Below are 14,160 nucleotides of genomic sequence, written 5' to 3'. Positions count from 1 at the left end.
CTGAAGAGCTAAAAGGAAGCTTGGCTGAGCCTTGTATTCTCCAGGCTTTGGTCTTTACTTTGAAGGAACATACAGCAGATTTCCTAATGCTTTTGGTAGGAGGTCAAAGAATGTATGGAGTTGGCTGTTGGAATACTAATTTTTACATCATTTCTGGCTTTTGTCATAACTATAGGATTGATTCCTAAAATCTTTTCTCAGGCCAGGATAAATTGTGATTAGGGACCACCCTTAAAAGAGTTGTAAAAATGCTTTTTGTGAAAATATTACATAAACAACAGAGGGACTAATTTCACTGCGACTTGCAGGCTTATTTATAGATTCGAGTGACTCAAACGATACCAAACAGACCAGTGGCGCTGCCTCTTTGACTCACGTCATTGTATTTCCTACAAGGTTGCGTCCTCTCTTCAGTCTTCTTTCTAGGCTGAGGTCTCTGGCACATGGAGAAGCAAGAAGAATTCCTTGTAAAAGAAGCTGACCACTTATCTGTAGAGAAAGCTTTCCTCATCTGCTGTAAAGGTCATATGGCTTCAGCTACAATACTGAGTCATTTAAAAACCCTGCTGCATCTAAGTCCAAGAGAGAGGGTCCCCTTCTAGTACCACAGCTTCCAACTGACATGCCATGTCTTCCAAAAGCCTTCTTTCACTGCTTTGGCACCCAGTAGCCTCTCATTTTTCTGCTTTTTTGGGAACTAGGACTTTTCTGCTTAGTAATAATATCACTGATATTTTTATGGAATAAAAAAAATCCAGTTTTCCTCAATGAGATTATAAATATCTGGAGGGTAAGGACTGTCTCTTTTGAAATGTCTATTACAAATTCTGTGCACCCACGGCAGTGTGGTGTCAGTGGAAAGACTCAGGCAGCACATTCATTGAATGATTACTATACAGACTAAAAAATATATCCAAAGTTGGCAAATCTAGATTTGAATCTGGTCTCTGCTGTATGACACAACAAATTATTTGATTTCCCTGAGCTTCTGTTTCCTCATATCTCAAATAGGTATGATAATATTTATCTTAAAGAGAGCTAATATTGATTAAGTCTTTGCTCTATGCCAGCTGCTGTTTCTAAGTACTTTAAATGTATCAGCTCATTTAATGAGTACATCAGCCTACGACAATGAAGCTATTGATTCCATTTTACAGGTGGGTACACTGAGGTTCAGAAATGCTCAGAGATGTTAGATAACTTGCTGTAGGCCACAGAACAAAGAAAGGAAGAGCAAGTTTAAACCTAGGCAGTCTAGTGCCAGAAACTAACACTTTTAACCACTATGTATAATGCCTTCATGGTTCACAAGCTCATGGTGGGTGAGGGAAAAATGAATCAATATAATTTGAAAATATTTTTGTAAATTGTAAGACACAACACATTACTGCTACTTGTATTGGGCAGTCAATAAATGCTTTAGTTCAATTGTGAGGTGTCTCGAGACACTTGATACTTTTCAAAGTGTTTACACACATTTGATCCCTCTGGGGGATTCTGACTCCTGGCTGATGCCTCTTCAGTTTCGTTTTGTTGTTGTTGTTTTTGTTGTTATTATAATTTGTTAAATTGAAGCATACAAGTTATCAATAATAAACAAAACCACAAAAATAATAATCTTTTCTCCCAACCATTATCTCTTCCTAGAAGTTTATTTAATCCTTTCAGGCTGCTGCTGTTTTAAAAACAAAAATCGCCTTTGGCATTTGGATCCATAAAATCATATTATCTTATTAAGGACTTTCCCCTCTACCCTAAATATAAGAGTCTTTTTTCCCTAAATAAAAGTACAGTATGTTTATTGCAAAAATAAAATATAATAAAGAAAGTCTTCTATAATCCCACCATCCAAAGGTAATTATTTTTACATTTTAGTTTTATCCAACCTTTTTCTAAGTGTATATACATTTTTTACAAGCTCACTTTATAATACTATTTTGTGATACTTTTTTTTAATTTTAATTTTTTAAATGAAGTTACTGGTTGTGATATGTTTTTAAAATCTGCCATACCCTGCTAATAAAGATAGAGCTATAGCTTCATTTTTTGTTTGTTTGTTTTATGAGGGGGATAATTAGGTTTAGTTATTTATTTCTATTTGTAGGAGGTACTGGGGATTGAACCAGGACCTCATGTATGCTAAGCATGTACTCTACCACTTGAGCTATACCCTCCCCCTATAGCTTTATTTTTACTGGCAGCAAAGTATTCCACTTTACTGATGTGCTATAATTTCTTTATCTGAAATTAGAGATTACGTTTGAACAGATGGGGAATAAGTCTTCCTAAATTTTACCTAGCCACAGAAACCAAAGATCCCAGGATAATGATGATCATGCTGTATATTGAGTCAATTGTTTTTAATTTCCAGTTGCATTAGGAAAGGTGTTTGGTAATTATAAAGATATATATAGATAAAAAAATATGAAGGGGATTTACATTTTATAATGTCTGTCATTTTCTCTCTAATGTTCTGCTACTTCACATGGTAGAATAGAAGCTCCTTTTTTAAGAAGATAGTTTAACTTTTCTTTTGTGGTTTGCAGCCGTAAACATTTAAAGTCGTCTTCTAAGCAAATTTTTGTGACTTGCAAACATAATACTTTAGTTAACTGCTCTGCAACCTGCAAACTCCCTACTTTTATGGGAACCCCACACTGTACTTTACCATGTGTTCATGCATAGGTATAACTCAGAGGAACCTGTGTAATGGCATTATTCTGATGTTCTAGTTTTACACTACTCTTTACTTGCCCGTGAGCCAGGGCTGCACTGTACAGTTATACATGGAGGGGGTATGAGGCGACTAAATTCCATAAGCATTCTGACCCCAAACCCTTAGTGTGCAGGAAGGAGGGTTGTATATACCTTTTCTAATTTGCAAGTTTGCACCATATAGAAGAACCTCAGTGGAAGAGGGGAAAGGGAGGATCATTGAGCCTGTCTCCTTATTTGTACAACTGAGTTTACTTATGTTTGTCTAGTCTGACTCAGGTGGTTGTCGCAAGGGTGATATTAGATTATACATATTAAGATGCTTTTATAAACAATGTGATATCAGTATTTAATACTAAAATGGTAATTACTATTATTACGCCCTTGCCTTTTTTCTTTCCAGCTACTTAGCATGACCCAGTAGTTCAAGAACAAGATAGTACATGCAGGTCTACTCAACGCAATTTTTGTAAAATCTCTTGAAATCCCTGCATGAAAATGGCTAAGGAAAAAGTGCAACCTCCTGCCCATGGCAGGTCCTAAACTTAAGATGTGTGATTAGTTCTATTTGTCATCCAGCTAGATGCTTTGTTTTATTCACTTTCTGGGATACTTTATTGCCATTCCACCCAAAGAATGGTAGGTCAAATTTTTCCTTTAAACAGGCCAAGGTACGTAAATGGCCCTCTTTACGTTGACATGGAAAACATTCGTGTCAGGTGTTAGAAATTACTTATCAAGCCAGGTTGGACTGTCTTTGGCTTAGGTCATTAGCAAATAAAGTCACAGTCAGAAAGCCTGCTCTGGAAGGACTTTAGCAATCACTAGTCCAAATCCTCTCTTTTTACGTATGAGGAACTTGAGGCCCACTGAGTTTAAATGTCTTGTTCAATGCAGGAGGTTGAGAGGCGATACTGAACTTGGAATCTATCCTTTTGTGTTATCCTCTCTTTTGATTTTTACAAAATACGTTGAAAAGATACCATAAAAATCCAAGACCATTTGGAGCATGTTCCTGAAGTTAACCTAAAGAGAAAGCTAAGGTCTCAATGGTGAGAGGAAGAATGGTGGGGTTCTAGAGGATCGAGACGGGCTCAGCCTGGCTCAGCATTCTCCGCCCCCACCTGCTTCGTCTCTCCCACTTCCTTCGCTACCTTGTTAGCCCCACCCTTTTCAGGTGGCCCCGCCACTTCCTGGTAACCCAGTCCCACCGCCACCCCCACCCCAAGCGGAACCAATGTCGGTGGGCTCCGGGGTCGACCGGATGTTTCTCGCTCAGACTCTTCGCAGCGGTGACTCGGCAGCTGCGTCTCGCGTCATCAGTGACAGCCCCGGCCCTTACTACGCTTTGCGTCGCTCTGCCAGGAGCAGTCACCTCCTCCTTGGCAAATAGTCCTCGGCGGGGTCCGAGTACTTGGATAATACGAGAGGGGAGGCACGAGAAGTTGCAGTCAGGGGACGCGCGATCGACAAGCAGAGTGAAACGGGCCGAAGTTTCTGCGATAGTGTGCTAAGTTAGTTAAAAGCTCCCTCTATCCTAAAGATCCCTCCGCCTGCAGTAGCGGTGGTGAGGCTGAGGGAGCCGCCATTTTGGATGTTCGGTTCCTGCTGCCACTGCTGCCGCCGCCCCCGGAGCTGCTGGTTTCAGTCGAGGTTTCGGGCCGGTGAGTGTCACTCGCGGCGCTAAGAACATATTGCTTCTTTTGCCCCGCGCCTGCTGGGAGCGCGTGGCCGGAAGCTTCCTGTCAATCCCCGGGGTCCGATTCCAGGCCTTGAAGGGTGAGAAGAGAGGACAGAGGCTGGGCCAGAAGGGGCCCTGAGCCCCAGGGGCTGCTCTCACTCCTTGAGGGCCGACCCCGAGGCCTTGGACGCGGAGGCTCTGCGCGCGCCTGCGTTCCGTGCTGTGGCGTTGCCCGCCGGTGCGGGCCTTCTTGGACCCATTGACTTTCTCAGGCGGCTTCTTCCTTTGAGGGCTCATTATGAGAGCCTGGGGTTAGCGGGGCGGGTCCCACCCCCGCGTGTCTTCTCTGTGCCACGTATCTTGTATCTTATAGCCGGGTCAGGTCTTTTGTAGAACTCTCTTCAGCATTTCCAGATGCTCAGAGAATCGCTGTCTGCACCTGCATTGCCGTTCTCTCAGAACTGGACATCGGCCTCGCCTCTAACCTTCCGACCAACTTCTTTCCCAGTTTTCCGGGTTTTTCTTTTTTCTATTTTTCCTTAAATTCACCTGCGAATGCACTGCTTACCTTTTCCTCAAACTCCTGATACTGCAGGCGTCAATTTCTAATAATTCTCCCGATTTTCCTGACTGACGGAGTCGGGACGGTTGGTTGTATTTCCCTGTTAGGGTTTATTCTAAGAGAGCCGTCGAAGCGTTCGCTCAGTGTACTTCAGCAGTAAATGTTTATAAAGCTGATTAAATGGCTTTTGTGGGGTCGAGGGAGGTGGTAGGGAGAGGCTGTCAAATGTTTTCTCGTTTGTAGATTCCCTTCCTGTGCTGAACACAGCTTTGGGGTACTTTTTGACACATGTATTTTTCTTGATGATATATATGCCTGCTCATGGACATCTGTGAAGAAGCATCTTAATCTGACATTGAAAAGAAAGTAACTTTTTTGGCTGCTCTAGCGATTAGTTAACAGAAGAGTGGAGTGAATGAAGATTTTTCAGTGATCTTAAATTTCAGATGGTTTGTACAGTAATGATCTTTGTTGACTGATTATAAAAAATAGTTGGATTGACTTCGTGTATTGAAAGTCAAATCTGGGGATAGTTGGATTTTAAATGATCATTTTAACTGTTCCCCATAAAACTTATCAGACTGTACACCTTAATTATAGTTTAAAAATATTCTTACCGTATGTTTGCAATGTAGCATGCTTGAATTAAAAGCATTTCACAACAGTTTACTGATTATTTCCTACATTTCAAGTTCGATGGGTGTGATTGAATCATCTCTATTTCACCTCAGCCTGAAGTTTTACAACTGCAAAAGAAAAATAACTTATTTGAGATTGTAGCCTAGTGGCTGCTGATGCTTATTTTTCTGTCTTGAACTGGATCAAATCTTTTAATACTTCTAATCCACGTGAGAGTGCATTATTCTTATCATCAGGTTATTAGGTGGATAAATTCCTGTTCTAGTCATATGATGTCTCAGTAGAATATTGAATATTTTTATTGTAAATAGTCAGTGTTCTTGTTACTCGTTTTAAGGAGACTTTTCAGAAATATATTAGTTACTATTTGTGTGTTTATTCTGAAGTTAAGGAGTCGTCTTTTTTGAAGAACTGTCAAACACAGAACATCTGAGGAATCCTCGCTCATTTACTAAGTATCCCCTTGAAATTGCTACTGAAATGTTCTATTTATGAGTTACACTTTTAAGACAGGGTATTAGAGGAGCTGTTCAGATAGGTGTTACTTACTCATTTCATTTCATGGTATAATGTAATGGTGTTTAAATGTCATTCATTCTTAGACGGTTTGCATTCAATTGGAGAAAATGTCCTTTTGCCTTACAAATGATAAACAAACTGCTGTTTATTGTAGTGCACCGTTGATTGAGCAGCACGTATTTGAGTGTCTACTTTGTCTAGGGTGGTTAGGTTTATACTTGAAATTCACGTTGTTTAGGAAACTTAAGTTTTTTTTTTTGGGAACAGTTGCTTGTTCTTTGATCTGTTTCACTGACAGCAGTTCTAGATTTGAAGGTGAATTTGAGAGTGAAACTGTATAGTAACAAAAATTGTCAGCAGTGCCTTGGTGATATTTCATCCCACTATTTTAAAAAATAAACTTGAAATCAGTGGTGTATAAAAACAAAAGCCCAAGGGTTTGTTTTTGTGTGTGTGTGTGATTTGTAAAAATTGTGCAGATTGAAAAAGTTGAATGAGCATTTTCCAAAAGATTATTTTTAATTAAAAAAATTTAATTGGGAAACTACATACCAAAACAGATTTTCAAAATGCTTAATCCCCTTATATGCATTTGCTGAGGATTTAAAATTTTTCTGTATACAACAGGATTTAATAGATATCAAAACTTTAAAATTCTTATTTAGATTTAGCTTCAGAAAATCTAAAACTTATCTTTCTTCAAACTGCAGCGACTCGTTTAGCTGTTTTCTGTGCTGGTAATTTAGTCTTTCTTTGCTGTATGAATTGTTTTCAGTTCTTCATTTTGATTTTCTTTTATCCTTTTGTTACTTTTATTCAGTTTCTTTAATGCAGGATGGTATTTAAAGTAGCAAGCAATTTTAAAATTAAGAGAACATGTAGATTTATCTAAGCTCTTATGTTTCTTAGCTTGTAAGTTTTGAAAATCATCTTTGTCAAAAAGTATTAGGATTTTTTTCATTAGGCTTTTTGTATGGGAAATTTTATTTCAATAAATGGGCCATTTCTACCTTGAAAGTATGTGTAAGGTTTTTCTTCATTGAAGAAGTAACACAAAACACTTTTTTTTCTTTTGCCAGGAGTTCTGGTTACTAGACAATCTCTTGTCAAAGTTTGAAGGGTCCAGAAGTGTGTGTGGGGGGGGGACTTCCCACACTTGCCAAACTTGTTGAGTCAGTATTACAGTATTAACTAACACTTTTGTAGAAAAGGGCAAGGCTTGGGATAATATGATTAAGAAGAGAAATGCCTTTTCACTAGGTGCCCCTTTTTTTGGTTTTGTTTTGGCTTACTCAGACCACCGGAGAGAGAAAATTAATGAGTTATAAATGTCATGAAAAACAGGTTTAGAAGGAAAAAAAAAATCATTGTTTTTTTAAAAGATGGAGAAAACATACGTGACCTTTGTACTTTATTAATAATTAAAGACATCTTAAAGGCAGGTAGTTTTTGCCCTCCTTTCTCTGTTATTACAGTGCAACAGTCACAGTGTAACCTGATATGCAGTTGCTTTGCTCACTCCAGCTTTCTTCTTATAGCTGATTGTATTTGTGTTATGCTGAGCATCCTAGGCTTTTAGATTGTCTGGCTTTGAGGTTAATGTTATGGATTCTTGGGAAGAGCAAATGTGAAAAAGACATGAACTTAGAGCTTTGGACCTGAGAAATACTTGCACTCCCCTCCTTACGAGCCTTTGGGTTAAAATTAAGACTGTCATAGCATAGATAATGTACACTATTTGGTTATAAGATCTAACCTTTATAAATGATCACACAGTTGTACAACTCAAAGTAAAAGGAGTTCCATTAGTGTTTTTACAGCTAAATTTAGTGAAGCTATTTACTAAACCTCATAATTGGGAAATTGTTCAGTTTCAAGCTGAAGAAAAGGAAAGGAAGTTACTTTTTTTTTTTATTCCTTTTTAAAGTCTGCACAGAAGAGTTGATTTCCTTCCAACTTCTTGAAATTTTTGAAACCATGATACTTTTAAACTGTGATGAGGGGAGGAGGGTATAGCTCAGTGGTAGAGTGCATGCTTAGCATGCATAAGGTCCTGGGTTCAGTCTCCAGTACCTCCATTAAAATAAATAAGAAGTGAATAAACCTAATTACCTCTCCCCAAAATAAGCTAAATAAAAAATAAATTTAAAAAAATGTGAAAATACTGGTTTGAGATGAATAAGGAAACTAGCTGAAAATAATAGACACACTGTATAAGAGTTCATTGAATCTTTGTAGATAATTAGGGGTTTTTTTTTGGTATGATTATTGAAGGAAAACTATTGTAGAGAAGAAAGAGCCCCCTTTTCTGATTGTACTCAATAATGTGATTTTTTTAAATGTATATTTCTATCAGTGAAGGAATGGACTCTATTTTCTTTAGAAACTTTACATGATGAAAGCTTAATAAATGGTGTTGATTATTTAAGAATATAGAATGAAGAAATAGCTTACAATTTGGTTCTACTAGCATTTGGTTGTATTTTTATTTACACATACTGAACTATTTGCTATTTCTTGAATACTCCATGTTCTTTCATTCTCACTGTACCTGTTCTGCTTATACCTGGAATGCTTTCCTTTCTCCCATCCACCTAATGAACCTATTCTTCCTTCCTCTCTACCCCAGGCAAAGAAGTGTAGTACTTTTTTCAGTACTTGTTGAATTGTTTACTTTTCTTTGGACTTCCAGAGGACAAAAACTATCCAATTTATGACATCCTTAGTACATGGCACAGTGGTTTAGTAGCTTCTCTGTGGAATAGATGATGTGAATGGACATGGAAAAATTGGGAACTTTGGAAAAATTGTTCAGGTACTCAGATATATGGTCGTTGGTCAAGCCAAAAATAATTAGGGTCCTGAGTGAGTTACAGGAATCTGCTGCAGGTCATTTACTTGTGATTGCTACCATTGATGTCAGTGAAGTTTATTTTCAGCTTTAGAAAACATACAGTAAACCTTATCTTTGTTTTTGAAAATATTTAGATGTTTAATTCCAAAATTGATATTATCCTTTTTTTTTTTTTTGGTAATCTACTCAGACTGTTTCTTATGTAAAAGCTTCAAGTGACAGCAAAGAAATCTATTCCTGCCATCTTTTTCTTTCTTTTGAATACCTGTTATGTAATTCATTATACTGGGGAAACTAATAGTAAGTTGAGAACTTCGATCTTTTCCCTCAAAATGGAAATATGTTAATAGTTCAGTGCTTTGTTACTGACTTCTGCCTTGTGTTTGAATAATCTACTTTAATAGTGTTGAGGATTTTTTTTTAAGGTTTTGAAAAAGGACACAAAAGAACTTACTTACAAAACAGAGACAGACTCACAGACATAGAAAACAGATTTATGGTTACGGGGTTGGGGGAAGGAGGGTGGGGAGGGATAAATTGAGATTTTGGGATTTGTAGATACTAACTACTGTATATAAAGTAGATAAACAACAAGGTTGTCCTATATAGCACAGGGAACTGTATTCAACGCCTTGTAATGGCTTATAATGAAAAAGTACATGAAAAGTAATATATATGTTTAAATGAATCACTATGCTGTACACCAGAAATTAACACATTGTAAATCAACTATACTTCAATTTATAAAAGAAAGAAGAAAGTTCTTAAATCTATTTAATTTACAAAGTAATAAATGTCCATTGTAGTAAGTGAAAAAAATCTAAAGACATAGTTCTAAAAAAGCTATTCATTTCCCTAACCCTTTCATTATTACTTCCCAACCTTTTTACCAGGTTATGGGTATACTTCAATATTTCTCTCCATGCTTGGTCACGTACTGTATATACAACATAAATGTACATATATAGGGGTTCTTTGTTTTTACAAAAGGTAGATCATACTTTTTATATTACTATGTAACAAGCTTTTCTTAAGACATCATGGTCAGTAAATATAATTCTGTCTTGTTCTTTTAAATATCCCTGTTATGTCTCAAGTATGGATATACTGTTCATAATTTATTCAGTTGTTTTTCTGTGGACATTTATAGGCTGTTTCTAGATTTTGCCACCACAAACAGTGCTACAGTAAACATCCTATATATGTCACCTTATTTGCTCATTCTTTTATTTCTACAGGCTGATGTTTTCAAGGTGAGATTTCTGAGTTAAAGGAATTATATTTTAAATTTTATTATTGCCAGATTACTCTCTAAACAGGTTGTCATAATTTCCACCTCCACTAGGAGTGGGTTCTCCATAACATCACATCATTGGATGTAATTACTTAATTTTTGCTGGTTTGCTAGTTGAGAAATGGAATGGTTTCTCAGTTTTGTCTTAAGTTTAATTTCCCTGACCATTGCTGGAACTACCTTCTTTTGATTTTTTTTTTTTTTTTTTTTTTTTTTTTGCCATCTGGACTTCCTTTACTGAGAATTGTCTGTTCATGTTCTTGGTTCATTTTTCTTTTAAGTTGTTTTTCTCATTATCTTGTGGGAACATCTTATAGTATATTAATTTTTTGTCCTAAGACACATGTATTTATTAATCTGGAGTTAACTTTTATATGGTGTGAAGTAGGGGTCTTAGGGTTTTCCTTTGTTGAGGGTCAGCTATGTCTGGACTAAATAAACCATCATTTCCTCAATGAATTAAATGCTACCTTATCATATGTTAAGTTCCCATATATGTTTGCTCTATTTCTGGATATTCCGTTTTACTCTTCCTGTACCATTATTTTACTGCTTTGAGTATTATAGCCTATAGAAAGTTACACTCTGCTAAGAAAAACTCTTGTCATTGTACTTTTTCATTTTCTTGACTATTCTTAAACATTTATTCTTACATCTATATTGGTTGAAAATAATTATATTGATTTCAGAAAACCTCAAAAAAGTTCAGTGCTTGAAATTGCACTATGTTCGTATATTAATTTTGGGAGGCCTGATATTTTTCAGTGATGATAATTTTATGATGAATTTCCATTTATTGAGGTCTTGTTTTAGTTTTAAGTCCTTCAGTAAAGGCTTTATAGATTTAATAGTTATCTTCATCTAGTTCATATATCTTTCTTGCTAAATTTATTCCAAATATTTTAGTTTTTGACACTTGTCATTGGGACTTTTCCCCCATTTCTAACTAATGTCAGAAACATAGGTTAAAAATGAATCTTTAACTCCCTATGAACCAATGCCCCCACCCCCAACCCCTTCTGTTTCCTTCTTGCTGTCCCAAATTAACAGAACTTGGATTTGTGAAGAATATGCTAGCGAAAATTTATTACCTTAGTATTAAATCACTTTCTCATAACTTTCTAATCCTGTAGAAAAGTGCCCTTAGATAACTGTGACTCTGTCCTTTTAGGATGAATGCTGTCTTACTATTTTGAAAGTTGCAGTTTTGCTTTATTTACTCACTCTGTGGTTTTTGTTACTGTGTTTGAATCCTCAAAACAAGAATTGTTTCTCAGATTATACATGTTCATTATTTGAAAGATATCAGAAAATACACAGAGATTAAAAAGGCACCTGTATTCATACAAGGCACAGATAATCCCCTTTAACATTTATTATATCCTTTGGGGCATATTTTTTAAACAATTAAGATTTTATTTGGAGAATTTTGTGACAATTTTTGATAGTTGAGGACTCTTTAGGATATTTTTGCTAATATTAAGGTTGGGAGAGTAAAACTTTGCTTTTTACTGTCAAACTAGATGTTGATCATGTTCATCTATTGTTTGTTTGGCCTTAATTGTTTTTCATATGTCTTAGTGTGATTGAATTGTTCAGTAGACATTTACATTTACATACATCTGTTTTTAAAATCTCAAGTTTTGCTGAATTTTGGTTATAGATAATTAAGCATAAAAGAAGATTCCTGTAATACTGTGGCATATTAGGGAGAATTGAGCTGAAGTCCTCTTAAAGGGATGCCACCTGATTGCCTAGACAGGGTGTGATGGTATCTTAATGTGCTCGCACATTTCACAGCCTTAGCCTTGAAAATCCAGAAATTCCATTTTAGTATTTCACCTAGGGATGATTCATCCTAATCAAATGCACTGATGTGTAAGGTGGAAGAACAGTGTTGTAATTCACAAGGGACTATGCTTTTCTACTGAATTACCTGTATCTACTTTCCAGGGCACTCTGTTCCTTGTATGGAGGTATTTGGGAGGCAAGGTACTTGAGAAAGGTGATTAATAATCAGAAAGTTGCGTTGTGAACCTGAAACCACAGCATATAAAGTTGGATGGTCTTGAGGGTTTCATCATTCTAGGCCATGGTGAAACTTGATGAAAGAACTGTCCTTGTCCCACAATGGTGTTTGCTTCTCCAGTGACCAAAATACTTATCCCCAGATTTAATCTCTCTTGTTCAAACAATGAGGTAGTAGCACTGGTCTCCCCTTTTTCTTCACTCTGTAGAGCATTTCTCTTCTATGAACACATTTCTTCATACAGAAGAAATAGATATGCGCTGCCTCCTCCTCCCTGTCCCCTTCCCCCAAAAGAAAGAAAAGCACAAAGACACAGTGAAAAAACTCAGCTAAGTCAGAATTAATGACAGGTAGTATCTATAAGATGTATTAGAAAGTAAAAGTCTGATTGAAGCATAATACTGCTAATCAGTTTGATTTAAGTTTCTTAAGTCCCTTATATCAAGCTTTCTTACTATTTTGGTCATAGTATTTTGTAAGTTTTACGTGCATTAAAGCAATTCAGGTATACATATGAGATAAAAATCTAAAGTAGGGATTCTGTGTGGAGCAAAACATGAAAGAATGGAGAGTGTGAGAGAGAAAGCATAGTAATTTCTTCTGGAGGGTTTTGCTCAGTGTTAACTTAGGTCCCTTTAGCATTCTGATCCATACTTACAAATCTATGACTGGATGTTACACAGTAGTTAGTGGTAAAAGTTAACTGAAATCTAACTTCTTATTGTTTAGCAAGAAAGATTTCAAGTATAATGTGTGGATAGAAAGGGAGATAATCTTAATATTGGAAAATTGCTCTTAATTTAGGATCTCTTTTTAGATTTAGACCTCAAAGGATCACATAGGAGGAGGAGCCCCAGCTTTTTCGTTATATGTTTTTGACTGTTGGCTGTCAGCTCAGAGCTCACAGCCAGGGAGTGTGAGCACAGGAGTAAGGGAGAACATTAACTGAGTAGATTAGAGGACTGGGTTGAGTCTTGATGCCTTTCGCATAGCTGTTAGTGAGCAGCCGGTGCACTTTATTTTGTATGCTTTGCAAAGGACAAGTATATTTTCTTTAGATAAGACTGTTCTAGCCTTTAGAATTCAGTAAATACAATGTTTATTGAGTTCCTACTCTTTTAGGCAAGGGGACTACAAGGATAAATAAAACAAACATGGATCAGGCTTTAGGGAGCTTATAATTGAGTGGGAAAAATAAGTATTTTAAAGAAAAAAAATAATCGTGGCTTGGGGGTGGTATTGATGTATGAGGAAAATCTTTATCCCCCAAGGGATTTATAGAAATTTTGGAAAATAACCATTTTCTCCATTTCAGGGATAAAATTTATTTATAAAATTGTAACATACGCAGTCTTTTTTTTTTTTTTCCCCTGACTCTTCTACTGTTGAAAATTTTCTTCCTAAAGAAGCATTTATAATTCTGACTGCTTTGGGTATGTACTCTAGTTTAAGTTCCGAAACCTAATTTTGTTTAACCATTTTGGATAGAAATTTTTTCAAAATGAATTTCACATTTTCTTTTTTTCCTCTATATTTTCACCATTATTTATCAAATAACCATTAATGAAATAGAATACATTTAGCCACAGCCCTATACCTTAACAAGTCAGACGTTTAAGTTTTCTGTTTTCCCTTTCCATTCTTGTCCTAATAAGTGTTTTTTTTTTTATTATTAGTTTGAAAAAAGATGGCAGAGAGAGGGACATTTTAGTTTGATAACAAGCATGTAAACATAAAACATACGGACACTTAGGTATTGACTAAAACCACTGACATACTAAATGTAAGTGGTTAGGTATAAAAGGAGAAATTGATAGAAACATAGCCATAGTCATAGACTTTAACATACCTTTCTCGGTATTTGATG

General features: G+C 36.2%; 1 protein-coding gene across 4 annotated transcripts in view; it reads left to right on the top strand.

Moving 5' to 3' along the window:
* The window catches only part of AP1G1 (adaptor related protein complex 1 subunit gamma 1), an 81,332-nt gene that overhangs the window by 11,746 nt on the left and 55,426 nt on the right, over positions 1 to 14,160 (top strand). The window contains exon 1 of one of the 4 annotated variants that reach the window (XM_010979195.3): positions 4,043 to 4,379. The exons of the other annotated variants lie outside the window; for them this stretch is intronic. The gene's annotated coding sequence lies outside the window, so the exon portion shown is untranslated. Of the gene's footprint in view, positions 1 to 4,042; positions 4,380 to 14,160 lie in introns of those variants that run through there. 4 annotated transcript variants of the gene reach the window in all.

Source organism: Camelus dromedarius, chromosome 9, assembly GCF_036321535.1.
Source record: "Camelus dromedarius isolate mCamDro1 chromosome 9, mCamDro1.pat, whole genome shotgun sequence".
NCBI lineage: Eukaryota > Metazoa > Chordata > Mammalia > Artiodactyla > Camelidae > Camelus > Camelus dromedarius.
This window is presented reverse-complemented; position numbering and strand designations above follow the sequence as displayed.